General features: G+C 35.8%; 1 protein-coding gene and 1 pseudogene across 4 annotated transcripts in view; one reads left to right on the forward strand and one right to left on the reverse strand.

The window, feature by feature from the left end:
• Window positions 1-15721, reverse strand: part of LRP1B (LDL receptor related protein 1B) — a 1910230-nt gene that overhangs the window by 390496 nt on the left and 1504013 nt on the right. The window lies entirely within an intron of this gene.
• LOC123598875 lies at window positions 13729-14289 on the forward strand (annotated as a pseudogene).

Consider the following 15721-nt stretch of genomic DNA (forward strand, 5'->3'; position numbering starts at 1 on the left):
GATCAACATTAACTGGGAACCTCTAAGAAATGCAAATCCTCAGGCCTCATACTAAACCTAATTAATTAAAAACTTTGAAAGTAGTTAAAACTCAGTTTTAACAAGTCCTTTAGGAAATTCTGGTGTATGATGAAGTTTGTGAAATACTATAGGAGAGCACAGTGAATAGGAATAAAGGATTAGACTTCTAGTTTCAGTCCCAATATATATAGTGCTTGAAAGGTATCACTCATTTCTGTACAATAAAAGCTGAACAAACTGAAAATCAACCACATCTCTTGCACCAATCATAAAACAGAGATCACAGGGCAAGCCACAACCCTGAAACCTGGAGAGAAAGGAAAATGAAGATACGCAGAGCTGAGCTCAGGTTAACAGGAACACAAGCTATAGGAGCCATAAACTGGTAGGAGTACTTAATAGTAACTTTGATGAATTGCTGAACTTGGAATGTAGATTATAGTAAGAATGAGAAACTCCTGCAACCTGCAGCCTTGGGGGACATCTTCACCTCTGTGGGTTTTACTCCTTGGAACCCTAGCATATTCTCATGGTAAAGGACCAAGGCAAACCTTCATATCTCTGACAGTGGTGGTGGTAGGGTTGAGAGAGAACCATTTATTTAATTTTTTTTTAATTTTAATGTTTTATTTATATTTAAGAGAGAGAGAGACAGACAGACAGACAAAGCGTGAGCAGGAAAGGGGCAGAGAGAGATGGAGACAGAACCCGAAGCAGGCTCTGAGCTGTCAGCACAGAACCCAATGCAGGGCTTGAACCCACAAACCATGAGATCATGACCTGAGCCAAAGTTGGATGCTTAACTGACTGAGCCACCCAGGTGCCCCAAGAAAGGTAATCATCTCTCTCTCTCTCTCTCTCTCTCTCTCTCTCTCTCTCTCCCCTGCTTGCTCTTCCTCTCAAAATAAATTTAAAAAATTAAAGAAAAATATGCTCAGAGAATCCTCAATTATAAAGACTCATTCAGAAAGAGAAAATAACTCTCTAGAGACTTTATCCAATCAGGGAAAAGAGAAATTACCCAACTTTATCTCCCTTAGGCTTCCTAGCTCACCTCAGAGTGGGTGGGTGAATGAAGTTGAGGAACCCTTGTGAAGGTCATAGCCCAGGGACAGAGACCCGTGAAAGACTGAATCAGACCATAGGATTATAGAAGGTTTGCCCTTTCCCCAAACTTCACAATTACATCAATGGAGCTCAGGTATAATAGCAGTGGATTACATCTGAAAGAGCTGCTAGTTTTAGATTTTGTTTAAGAAGGAGTTGTTAGGAAAAACCAAAGAAAACAGAAAAGACAAAAACAAGGACCCTAGAAGAAACGGAAGCCTCAGACACCTAAAGCTACAGCAAACAATGCACACAGCTTGACTTCTTACCAAATTAATAAAACCTCATGCTAAAGGTCTATTCAGGTCAGTTCCTATTACCTGATACACTATATTCAGCTTTCAATAAAAATTTGCAACACATGCTAGAAGGCAAGGAAAAATACAGTCTGAAGAAACAGAGCACATAAGACAAACAAAATAAGATATGGCAGAGAATTGGGAATTATCAGACTGGAAATTTACAATAATAATAATTATTAAGTTAAGAGCCCTAATGAAAAAAAATAGACAACCCTGAAAAACAGATGGGTAATGCAAACAGAGATATAAAAACTGTAAGAATCAAAAATAAATGTAGAAATAAAAAAATACTGTAATGGAAATAAAGACTTCATCTGATGGGCTCATCAATAGACTAGTTATATCTGAGGAAAGAATCAGTGAGCTAGAAGACATGTCATTAGAAACTTCCCAAGCTAATTAAAAAAATCCAAATTTAATAGAATATTCAAGAACTGAGGGGCAGTTTGAGTGTTGGGCTCTTGATTTTGACTCAGGTTAAGATGCAAGGATAGCGAGATCAAACCCAGCTCAGGTTCCCCAATGAGTGTGCAGCCTGCTTAAGATTCTCTCTCTCCTCCTCCTGTGCCCCTCTTCCTAACTTGCTTGCAATCTCTCTCTCTTTAAAATAACTTTTTTTTATTTTTAAAAAGAGAAAAAAAGAGAAACTTGCATTATACCAATGGAGCAGTATAGTGTATTTGAGAGTGGACTTAGGTTGCTTGTAAATACATATTGCAAACTATAAGAAGACAACAGAAAATTTAAAAAGAAGTATCATTAATATGCTGAGATAGAAAAATGGAATCATGTAAAATGTTTCATTATAGGAAACATTACAGGACAAATTTTGATAATTTAGATGAAAATAACAATTCCTTGAAAGATACAAACCACTAAAATTCACACACACACACACAAAATCAGTAATCTACCAAAGAAGATGAATCAGCAAAAATCTTCCAAAGAAGAAAGCACCAGGCTCTGATGGTTTCACCTGTGAATTTTACTAAAGATTAAAAAAATAAATTTTTACCAAATCTCTACTATCTCTTCCAGAAAATAGAAGCAGAGGGAATACCATTCACAATCTATTCTATGAAGCCAGTGTTACGTGAACACCAAAACTGGATAAGGTATTACAAGATAAAACAATACTACAGATATATATTTCTCATGAACATACATGTAATAAAATCCTCAACAAAATATTACCAGATCAAACATAACAATGTATAAAAAGAATTACACACTATAACCAAGTGGGATTTGTTCCTGCCATTCAATCCTGGTTCAACGTTTTTAAATCAATTAATGTAATCTACCACATCAGCTGACTTTTAAAGTCTGCATCCATTGATGCAGAAAAAGCATTTGACAAAATCCAACACCCATTCATGATAAAACGCCTCAGCAAACTAAAAATATAAAAGCCCTTAATAAGATAAAATACATCATCAATAAATCTACAGCCAACATAAATATTCTCCCATGTGGAAGTATTCCTACTAGTTTATATAAATACCCCCTCAAGAAAAGGGAACAAACTCCTCATTTCTTAGATTAGACTGTGCATAGTGACTTCTGTCCAAAGTGTAGATAAAGAGAAGGAGTAAAAACAGTGATTTTCCAGTGGGGAAACTTGACAAACATTATTCAAGCCAAGTAATCAAGGATAATATTAACAGTTAAAACTCATATTGATAGTATATATGCCTGATAGGATGTGATTAAACTGACACTCTACATCTGTGGTCTTCTGAATCACCGGTAACACCAGAGGGGAAAAAAAAAAACAGTCAGACAAATCCCACTTGAGGGACATTCTACAAAATACCTGGCCAGTACCCCTCAAAACCATCTAGGTCATCAAAAACAAGATATATCTGAGAAACTGCCACAGACAAGAAAAGTCCAAAGAACAACAGACAACTAAATGTAAAGTGATATCCCAAATGAGATCCAGCAACAAAAATAATTAAAATGTACATTAAGTAAAAACTATAGAAATCTAAGCAAACTGTGGACTTTGGTTAATAATGATGTATCAATATGGTTCATTAATTATAACAAATATTTTATATATTAGTAACAAAGAAAACTAGGTGTGGGATATATGAGAAATCCCTTATCATCTCAATGTTTCAGTAAATCTAAAAGTGTTATAAAAAATAAGTTCTTAGGGGCAACTGGATGGCTCAGTTGGTTGAGCCTCCGACTCTGGATTTTGGCTCAGGTCATGATCTATTGTTTGTCAGGTCAAGCCCAGCATGGGGCTCTGTGTTGACAGTATGGAACCTGCTTGTGATTCTCTCCCCCTCTCTCTCCCTGCCCCTCCCCCTCCTCAAAATAAATAAATATTAAAGAAGATACGTTCTATTAAAAAAAGGGTGAAAGATCAATTTTGAGTTCCGGTTTACAATTTCCTATTTGAGACCATAAGCTGTTTCATCTCTTGGAACCTCAGTTGTCTTCAGAAGATATATTTTATAGTTACTGTGCAGATTAAATGCTATGTGGAGCTTTTAGGAAGATGTCTGGCACATGTTAAAAACACAAAAGGAAGATAATTATTATTATACCCAAAAAGAAGAATATGTGAATTGTCTAGGGTTTCCTATAAATAAAGAGAAATTAGTGAAGAGCTTGGTATCAGAACAATTCCACTGCATTAGGAAGCCAATTTTAAAACATCCTTTATTACATTATTGTTATTATTCTTACTATTCATTGATTACCCACTTTTATTTTGATGTAACATAGATACTAATTACAATTCTGTTTTTTGGATATGGCTTATAATAACTTTAGAGCTGAGGTAATAGAATTTCATTATAAAGACACTAGAAGAAGTAAATTTTTCCATTGGCCAGAATGGCACACTTTGCCATCCTAGTCTAAGTTTTATATTCTATATTAGATACGTTCTAAACCTTTCTTACAACAGATGGAAACTCTATTGGGCAAGTTACTAGTCATGATGAAGAATATGGTACATATTCTTAATATAATTAAGGAATAATTAAGGAATGACGAGTTGCATATTTTGTTGTCTGGAATTATATAAATATAATTTATTTTATATTTTAATTAATAATTATGTATATGTAAAGACAGTTAAGACACTTGATTAGTAATTTAGCAGGATCCACTCCTGTATTTGATCATGAAATGACATGTTGAGCGCCATATATCTGGCAAATCATGGTCAATCCTCTTCTCCCTGAATCTATTTTAGGTAATTCTTAGTAATCTACACTATCTTTCCAACCTGGCCATTTATTTGAGGGTGTTGAAAGTATAAATAAATTTCCAGTTCACAAGTATTTTAAACAGAACTGAGATCAATGGAGACCCACTGTTAGAGGCAACAACCTCTGGCAGCCAATATTCTGCAAATAACTGGTTCTGAGCTGAGATTATTGCAGCCAATATATTAGATGAAACTAGGAGCTTTGTGAGCCACTTTGAAAAATAGTCTTTCACAATCAAGAAATTTGCTCTAGATTGCACCTGCAAAAATCAATATTGATTCTTGTATAAAGCTTCTTGAACCCTTAGCATGGAAGAATCAATATCTTTGGCCGATTATGTATAGTAGTATGGCACACAATATACAGTTAATTCAATAATAAGCATTAATTCCAGGTCAGCGGACATTCATCAGTTAATGCTTTCATGAAAGCAATTCTCAAACGTGCTGCATAAAGCATGGCTAAATAATTTGAGGTCACTGTTGGAAAGAAAAAACACAATTTCCATTATACTGTTCCTTTATAGATAGAAAATATATTCATGCACTTAACTACTCATTATAGATGTGTTAGTATTTTCTATATTCAAGTCGTGTTGTAAGGTAATAAAGTCACAGTATAAATCCCAATGCCTATTCTTTAGGAGCCATGATATATATCATGTTATATATGTAGTGATATATATCTATTATATATGTATACCAATCATATATAGTATACGTATACCAATCACTATATTGTGCCTACTTATTTTCATTCTCCTCCATCATTTATAATAATGCTCTTTTTAATTTTTTACATTTATTTATTTTTGAGAGAGAGAGGCAGGGGGGGGGGTTGAGAGAGAGCAGTAGAGAGAAAGGGAGACACAGAATTGGAAGCAGGTTCCAGGCTCTGAGCTGTTAGCACAGAGCCCAATGTGGGACTCAAACTCACAAACCATGAGATCATGACCTAAGCCAAAGTCAGACGCTTAACCAACTGAGCCACCCAGATGCCCCTGTAATAATGCTCTTATACATAATATTCTCTAAAGAAAGTTAAGGTAACTGGAAATATCATTAATTATGTGTTCAATTAGAAATAATTACTGTAAAACAAACAACATTGTACATTATTTTTTCTAATGAGTTCAGCTTAAGAAGCTAAAGTTCCTTGAAGTCTGGCTATTAATATATTAGCTTTAAACACAGCCTACTTCTCTTCAGCATTCTAGACAAAAAGCATTTTATTAATTTGGTGGAAAAGACTCAACATGACTCTGATATTGCTTGCTGAAATCTAAAGCCACTTGGTTGAGAAAATAATCCAAGGAATGAACAAAACCAAAAGTCTTATGGAAAAATAAGAACTCAACTTTGGATCTGGCTCACAAACAGCTTCTTTTATTTAATAATGGCTTTGGATAAAAAGTGGAATTTTCCTCAGAAACAACTGTAAAGTTACAGAATTCCTATTAGAGAGGTAAAGTAGATATGAGAGTGACCAGAGATCATCTTAGGGACAGAATTGAAGCTAATTTGGTAGCCAGTGGCACCGAGGCTCTAAGAACAGATACAAAGAAATGATGCTCTGGAAAGAAAGTAGTGAGGGACAAATTGCTGTTAAAGAGACGATGGATGAGTGTTCCAGCCTGAAATGAGTTCTTTAACTTTGTGGTTTATCTCCCACTGTTCAAGTTTCTGTCAACATAAATGGTAATTTCAATAACTCTAAATCTCCTTCCAATGGCCCACATCAAGAGGAGGTCTTGGGAGTATGTAACTTCTGATTCTGGACTTGAATGTGTTTAGAGATTTTTCTTCAGAACTAATACAATTTTTCTTCAGAACTTTCCATACATAAAAAGATGATGTAAGCTGTTAAACATGCCAAGTTGCTTTCAAGCTATATCTTTAGTTCAAAAGCACTTCTGCTTCTGCATGAGGTTATTTTGGAATCCAAATCTTTTCCTCAATTTGTTTTCTATCATTTCAGTTCTCCTTCTCACTGGCAATTGAGTGTAGATCCAACAACAGGTGCCACTGCTGTAGACCTTCCTAGACACCAGCACCTGCTGCAGCCTCACAGAGAAGACAGACCTGGTTTTGCTTCCTCTTCTTCACCCTTTAGCTGCTGTTGGATGACCCAGTAGGGGTTTCATTAAATGTGTAAATCCCAGCAACCCTTTGACACTGGGACCTTCTAAAAATCCAATTAAATATATCAATCTAAGATCCAGTAAAATTTGACCATGCTGAAAGAGTGCTCACAAAAATCATCTAACACAAACCTTCTAATGTTAATCCTCAATTATTTACGATCAAAACATTAGCATGTGGGGGCACATAGGTGGCTTAGTTGGTTAAGTGTCCAACTTCAGCTCAGGTCATGATCTTGTGCTTGTGGGTTTGAGCCCCACATTAGGCTCTGTGTTAGTGGTACAGAGCCTGCTTGGGATTCATTCTCTCTCTTTCTCTCTCTCTCCCCTCCACTCTCTCTCTCCTTGCCCCCCACTTGTGCTCTTTTTCTCTCTCTCAAAATGAATAAACTTAAAAAAATTAAAAATGAAACATTAGCATTTGGCTTACTCTTCTGGACAAGAAGTCATAAATGCAGCCACAGATACCTGCCTCATATGTGGGGTGATGTATTCAAACATGAGTTTATAATTTTAAAAGACTTCAAAACAAGTTTGCTATACATTACAGTTACAATATCTCAGAGCTGATAGTGAATCTTCCTGAATGTCTCAAAGACAGTTTTATTTTCCTTTCACTTTGTTTGTAATTATATTGTGTGTCATGCTCTAATGTAAATACAACAGAATTCAGACTACAAAGTGAATCATATTAATTCTCTATAAAGCACTGTGATGTGCCTAGTGGTTATAAGCATGGGCTAGCATTTCTGGAGGGACATGCTCTAACTCACTTTACTGTCATGACCACTATGTAAGTAGGTGGAATTGTTATCTCCAATTTAAGGATGAGGAGCCATACACAGGTCAGGTAATTGAAGGGTAAGGCTGGGATTTAAACACCATGAATGATGATTTAATGTGTGGTTATCTTCAATGGAGAGTGGCACCTGATGAAGTATGAAAAGATGAAATTCTCTGATAAAATAATGATATATTAAAAAAATAATGTTTTTATTTTATTTTTGAGAGAGACAGAGACAGAATGCGAGTATGTTGGGGCAGAGAGAGAGGGAGACACAGAATCTGAAGCAGGCTCCAGGCTCCGAGCTGTCAGTACAGAGCCTGACGCGGGGCTCAAACTCACGAGCTGTGAGATCATGACCTGAGTCAAAGTCGGACGCTCAACCATCTGAGCCACCCAGGCGCCCCTATATATGTCAAAGTATACTATATCCTTTGATTAGGTGTTTTGAATTTAAATATTTTCCCCAATAAGGAAAAATAAACTCTTAAGTTTTCTCCTGATCATTCCTTATTATTGTCCAAAACATCTTAGAGGAAAATATTATGAATTGCAACTTTAATAATTATTTTCTAAAATTAATAATCATTTTTGATCTTGTATTTTTTGGCCACGGTGGAACATTTTTGAGACACTGCAGGATCCTAAGGAATCTTTCTCTAGAATTTCTGCTATAATACATATACTAGGCTCACTGTTCATAAATAATTATGCTGGTTTGGTTAAATGGCACTAATAGCTCATGAGCTTCATTTTGATAGACAAATTCTAAAGAAAATGCTTTCTTATTTCAGTATTCGCACAGTGCTTACTGCATTCTTAAATTTATGCAGGGTGATACCCTGAGCTACAGTAATTCTAAAAAGTAGTATAGCAATTCTACTTTCCTTTTCTTTAGTCTAGAAAGCAGAATAATCTAAAACAAGGTCAGATGATTTCATACTTCCCCAAACCCTACAGAAGCTTCTAATTTTATTTAGAATGAACATAAAGCCCTTCCTATGATGGCATGATCCAGGATGGTATGGCCTCCAGTAATCATTCTGACCTAATCAACTCTTACTTCCCCCTTGCTCTTTCCAGCTCTGTTGGTTTTCTTGCTTTATTTTGGTTTCTCAAGCATTCTTCGATCTCAGGGCCTTTGCACTTAAGGCCATCCCTCTTTCTTGAACACTCATTCCTCAGCTCTCCTCATACCCTGGAGACTTCTGCTCAGACGTTACATCCTTCAAGAATACTTCACTGACCACTGTGTTTAAAATAGTACCATTTATTCTGTATAGATCGTTCCTTTGTCCTGTGTCTTTTGCTTCAAAAAATTTGTAACAATTTGATGAACGTATTTAATTCAGTTTATTATCTGTCTCCTGCACTATAATGTGAGCTTCAATACAGCAGGAAGTTATACATTGCTTTACCCCCAGATCCCATAAGAGAGAGACTGACACAATATAGAAATTTAGTAAGTATTTGTTGTATGAATAAAATAATTAATGAAAAAAACTGTTCCACACATTTTCTAAACACTATCTTTTATTTTTGCTGACCAAGAATTATTAGCCACATGTTATGGATGGAACTTGTATTTGATGCTACTCTTTTTGTTAATGCAGTATATAAATATATAGTCATGCATTCACACTTGCCAAGACTGTTTTAATGTGACACTTTAAACCATTCAAGAGTCTTCAGTATAAAACTTCACAGAAAAGACAAAATTACAATTTGTCATCTATGCCATCCACAAATTGCAGTGCTCAAATGGATACTAAAACTCTGTAATCTAACTAGCAAAGAGTTTTGCAGACGGCTGTTCTTTTTATGAAATTTAAATCTTGGAACAATGACTGATAGTAGAGAGGCAAATTAGCCTTCCCAAGATTTCATAAGTTCATCAAGACTTTATTCTTAATAACCAAAGGCAATTAAAAAAAAAAGTTCTTAATGTGGCAGAAATCTAAAGACAGATTTTTTTTGAATAAAAAATGTTTTCCTTTTAGGTGTCTTTATGATTCCCTTTAAAAGAGAACAAAACTCTTTTAACATCTGGATGTCAAAGGATGAGCTAATCAGAATAAAACTTTCTAGTTTTCTAAGTAGCCATTAAACTCTATTAACTTCTATGGTAAATATCACAGCTGGACCTAGTGACATTATGGTGATTTTATTCTCTCACTCTCTCAAAATATTTTAGGGATCACAAAAAATTATTTTTTTAATGTTTATTTTTATTTTTGAGAGAGACAGAGCATGAGCAGGTAGGGGCAGAGGGACAGGGAGACAGAGAGTCAGAAACAGGCTCCAGGCTCCGAGTTGTCCACACAGAGCCCCGCTTGGGGCTTGAATTCACAAACCACGAGATGATGATCTGGGCAGAAGTCAGATGCTTAATTGACTGAGCCACCCTGGCACTCCCCACCCAATAAAAAATATTCTTAAAGTCTTAGCCCATGTCCTCTGTTTTACTAGACTAGAAGCTCTTGAGGGCGCGGACCTTCAGTGTCCTGTTCTGCATTGAATTTCCAGCACAAGCATGGTGCCTATGTGAGGTTACACATAAAATATTATTATGTCTTTACTTCCTTGTAACTGACTTTCTCTCTGTCAAAGGCATACATATGGCAACATGGATGGAGCCAAAGAGTATTATGCTAAGCGAAATAACTCAGAAAAGATAAATACCATATGATTTCACTCATATGTGGAATTTAAGAAACAAAACAGATGAACATCTGGGCAAAAAAAGAAAGAAAGAGAGGCAAACCAGGAGACCAACTTTTAACTACAGAGAACAAACAGGGTTACTAAAGGGGAGGTAGGCAAGGATGGGTTAAATAAGTGATGAGTTAATGAGGACACTTGTTTTGATGAGCATTGTATGTAAGTGATAAGTCACTAAATTCTACACCTGAAACTGATACTAAACTGGATGTTAACTAGAATTTAAACAAAGGGGCGCCTGGGTGGCTCAGTCCATTAGGCATCTGACTTTGGCTCAGGTCATGATCTCAAGGTCCGTGAGTTCGAGCCCCGAGTCGGGCTCTGTGCTGACCGCTCGGAGCCTCAAGCCTGCTTCGGATTCTGTGTCTCCCTCTCTCTGCCCCTCCCTTGTGCATGCTCTCTCTCTCTCTGTCTCAAAAATAAATAAACATTAAAAAGATTCAAAAAAAGAATTTAAGTAAAAACTTGAAAAAATTCATGAGTAAATACTATTTAATGCTTAGTTTTTACTTTAAAAATAAACTTTGAAGTTTACATTTGAAATATTTCTAAAAGCCAAAACTAAGAAATTGGATAAACTACATTTTCTTGAAAAAAAATCAAGAATTAAGAACAATGTAGCAAATTAACTTGATGTCAGAACAAGAGATTTGAAAGATGACTGAAAATAAATAAATTAGCTAAACTCCCTAGATGATCTAATAAGTGTTATTGATTCTTGCAAAGGAGGTGAGTGACCTACACCTTCACAGAGGTTTCTGGAGCTGGAGATAAGGTCTGTCTATCTAGATGGACCAGAGAGTCCACATTGAGAATCTCCTCCACCCACTTCCTTTGCCATTTCTTCTCGGTATCAAAAAGCCTTTTGAAAGCAGGGCTAACACCTATAGACCTTCCCTTGCCATCCAATGTTGCCTGTACTGAATCACTACTTCATCTGTTCAGCTGATCCTACTGACTGGCAACCATGTATCATCCAAAGAAGTGGAATGTGTGCTCTGAGATTTTGGTGAATCTTATCTGAACTGCCCACATGGGCATCTAACTTCAATGTCCCATGATACTTCCAGGCCCTAAAGTAAAGAAAGACAGGGTCCCGGATGATCCTGTGGATTGTGGTAATGTGGAAGAGAAACCTGAATCTTCAGTACCTGGTAATATCAGAGAGCAAGAAAATCCACCACCAGTATATCTCACATGGAAAAGGAATGAAAAGTATTTCCTGAATATTTAGGGTATATCCTCTTTATGTGTCATACAGATATGTGTGTGTGTATGTATGTTTTTATGCATGTGTGTGTGTGTATATGTGTGTGTGTGTATATATATATGTGTGTATATGTATGTATACATATATATGAAGTAAATTTTTTATTTTATATTCCATCTTATAAAAATGTGGCTATGAGTGCTTGTGTTTTATGTTGACTAAATATGTACATAGTGTTATCTATCTTAATTTAGCAGAAAGGAAAAATATATACATTTGGGATTTCCTACCTTTTCTCCATGCTGGCATTATATTAAATAATATCACAAACCTTTTCCTCTCCGAACATTTTTTCTTAAAATCTTGTGCCATTAAGGTGGCCAAATCACAAAAGTTGCTCTCTGGCTTTACTTCATTGTTCATATTCTCCCATCACTTAAAAAAAGATATACTGACCACCTCTTCTTCATAAGGCACTAAGAAAGATGTAGAAGAAATCCTGCTTTGAAGAACAGAATAAACATGTTGTATAAAAGTCATTTTATTATTATAATGCATGTTGCTTAAATGACAGAATAAGAATGTAATCTGATTGCTGGCAGTTACTACATTATTTATATGACTGCTATTAAAATGTGAATTTAAAAAACACAATGGCAAGCTAATGTGAACAAAGGTAACCTAGTGAGGCCTTAGAAACCCTCCTGCTTGGTTAAATTGAAAAAGAAAACAATGTGCTTCTCTTTTGCGAAAAATACAGTAATCCCGGTGTCTCATCTTCTCACAGAGAAATTCATCAAAATCACACAATTTTGCTACCTACTTATTAATGAATATACATGATCACAGTTTCAATGTGCAATGTTCACAGATACTGTGCACATTAGGACATAATACATTGTGTGTTCCATTGTGTGTTCTGAGGTTCCATGACCTCAGAGAGATTGTGAATCATATTAGTCAACAGTTTTATCTAGTATGTCAAGAGAAAGGGAGAAAGGTTAAGAGGTGGGAGGTGGTACATGTAAGTCCAAAATAATGTTGTGTACTTTGTAGACATTTTTCATATAGCTGGTATTTACTAAACTACATTGGATCTCGGACTTCTCAGAATTTTCAGTTCCTCCGGTAACATTTGTAAATTCATTTTGCAGCTTTGCTCCTTTTCTCTCTGCATGCTGATACCCCAGCTGTTTGCTCTTCTGCTATTACTTATTTCAAAAGCATCTGAGCTTAAAATGATATAACTGGTCACAAAACTGAGTGCCAGGGCACTAATGTACACCCCCAGTTACATAAGCGGCCAATAACCCACATTCCCATGAGAGGATATTGATCGTATATGAAGGTGTAAGAGTACTGTCATTTTTACTCATATCTTCCCATATTAGGCAGATTAAATCATTACTATAAAATTATTAAAATAAAAGCCATTATCATGGCTTTGTGCTTTTTATTTTCAAAAGGCCACATAAGAGCATTAGTCATTTCATTTTGATCAAACACAGGGCTGCACTGTACAAACTGCTCTGATCTAGTATATGACCCCATGTTCTTTGCCACAATGAATTAGGTGTTTGAATGTTTATAGAGATTCTAAAGCAGCCACTTAAGATAAGTATTCGTTGTTTATCCTTTGTTTTCTAATTTAAGTATAAACTTTGTTGGTTTTAAAAAACCACTGAAATATTTAAGAACTGCTTCCTGTCTAAGGTGTTAAACATAAAATCTTCCTCATAATTACCTCCTGGATTTTCACTTTTGCTGCACATTTATTTCTAACAAAAACGTTATTTGGCATCATTGTGACCTCTCTATTGACCTACTTAACTATTTTCTCTTTAAGTCAATTCAATTCTGATTTCATTTCTAACCAAATAGAAACCAAAGCAAATTATTTCCAGAATGCTTTTGTTAGCAACCTAGAAATCTTTCTCTCTACTTTCTATTTCATTTGCCTATGTCTAATCATAGGACCAGATTATTGGATTCAGCAGGACTGAATATTACTTCTGGAGAAAAGCATACACTCACATACACTGGCTCCCTATAAATCCATACTTGGATTTAATAATTGTGCATAAGCTTAGAGACATGGAGACAATTTGCTTTCAAGTTCTAGTTGCAATCTTGAGATATATGACTTGATACAGAACTTAGTATAGGCCTTGCAGACACTGCCACTTGGGTGCCACACCCACCACCCCACCATGGTCACCTCCACCATGTTTTTCAATATCTCTGTGGACAGCGAGCCCTTGGGCCGTGTCTCTTTCCAGCTGTTTGCTGACAAAGTTCCAAAGATAGCAAGAACTTTTGTGCTCTGAGCAGTAGGGAGAAAGGATTTGGTTATAAAGATCCCTGCTTTTACAGGATTATTCTGCAATTATGTGCCAGAGTGACTTCACATGCCATAATGGCACTGGTGGCAAGTCCATCTATGAGGAGAAATTTGATAAGAATTTCATCTTGAAACAGATGGATCCTGGCATCTTGTCCATAGCAAATGTTGGACCCAAAACAAATGGTTCCCAGTTTTTCATCTGCACTGCCAAGATTAAGTGATTGGATTAAAAACATGTGGTCTTTGGTAAGGTGAAAGAGGCATGGATATTGTGGAAGCCATGGAATGCTTTGGGTCCAGGAATGTCAAGACCACGAAGAAGATCACCATTGCTGACTGTGGACAAATCTAATAAATTTGACTTGTGTTTTATCTTACCTACCAGACCATTCCTTCTGTAGCTCAGGAGAGCACCTCTTCACCCCCATCTACTTGAAATATCCTATAATCTTTGTGTTCTTGAGGCAGTTCTATGGGTTCCATATTTTCCTTACTCCTCTCCAAGTCCAGCTGGATTGTGGATTTAAATTTATGAAATAAACTTATGAAAATGAAAACAAAATAACAACGAAAGAACTTAGTTACTAACCTGCAAAATTGGAAATGATATCTGTCTCTTGGAGATGCAAAAAAAATAATTGAAAAATCTGCGATGGAGGCATAAATTCATTCTTCTCATATCAGATTCAATCCAGGAAATACTTTTTTGGTGAATGTTTAAAAACTGTTTAACATTAATTCATAACCCCACCCCCAGCACAAAAATTCACTCCAAATCCAGAAGTCATAGTTGTTCCAAAAATTCCCACAGAACTGAACTTGATCTTTCCTTCAAGCCTATAGCTATCAAAAATCCCCTAACAGAAATCTCCAGGAAGGAATGGAAGCATGGTCACATCTCTTCTCTACCTGGGTGATACTTGCAATATAATCATACCTACTTACTTTATATGGTGTTCAAGATTCATAATTCCACCTACCAAACAGACTAACAGAGAAAATGTCAGCTCTTTATATTTAAAGCTAGCTTTCATGCGTTATTTTTTTTTTCTCTCTCTCTCTTTTTAACAGCATTCCTCTGTTTATTGCGGCATTATTTACAATAGTCCAGATTTGGAAACAGACCAAGTGTCCATCAACAGATGAATGGATAAAGAAGATGTGAAGGGCACCTGGGTGGCTCAGTCAGCTAAACATTAAACTCTTGATTTCAGCTCAGGTCATGATCTCATGGTTGTAAGATGGAGTCATGCATTGTTTCATTTCCCAGGATAAATCTTGCTAGTTCCCACAGGACAAGATTTTGAGACCATGCCAATAATCATTCCTACTCTGAAAGCACTTGGGTCTGTGAACATCCTTTAAGAACATGACGGGTGAATCTGACACCCGCATGCTTGAAAGCTGAGTACAGAAATCACGTTTTTCATTGTTTAACAATGTGTTCCTGTTGGTACATCATGTAAATACATAATTTTAATTTAGCAGATGGAGAAACTGAGGGCAGAGAGGCAAATAACTTTTTTGAGAGTGCACAAGTGGCAAAACCTAGATTCAAAGTCAGATCTATCTGTTGTTGCCAAAGCCCATGTACTTTTTTATACCCATCTATCTCCTCTCTTCCAGGCCCTATTCATCAATAAATACTATTCACATACAGAGATAGTATTTTTTAATGTTAACAAAACATAAACTTCATTATTTTTAATGTGAAACACAAAGTAACTATTTGTATTTTATAATTTACTTTGCTTAATTTTCTATGTTGTTTCTGTTTGAAATAAAATTAAAATTTTCAGCACTATTCCTGGATATATATACACACATATATGTAAATGTGCATGAGCAAACACACACAT

This window comes from Leopardus geoffroyi, chromosome C1 (assembly GCF_018350155.1).
Source record: "Leopardus geoffroyi isolate Oge1 chromosome C1, O.geoffroyi_Oge1_pat1.0, whole genome shotgun sequence".
NCBI lineage: Eukaryota > Metazoa > Chordata > Mammalia > Carnivora > Felidae > Leopardus > Leopardus geoffroyi.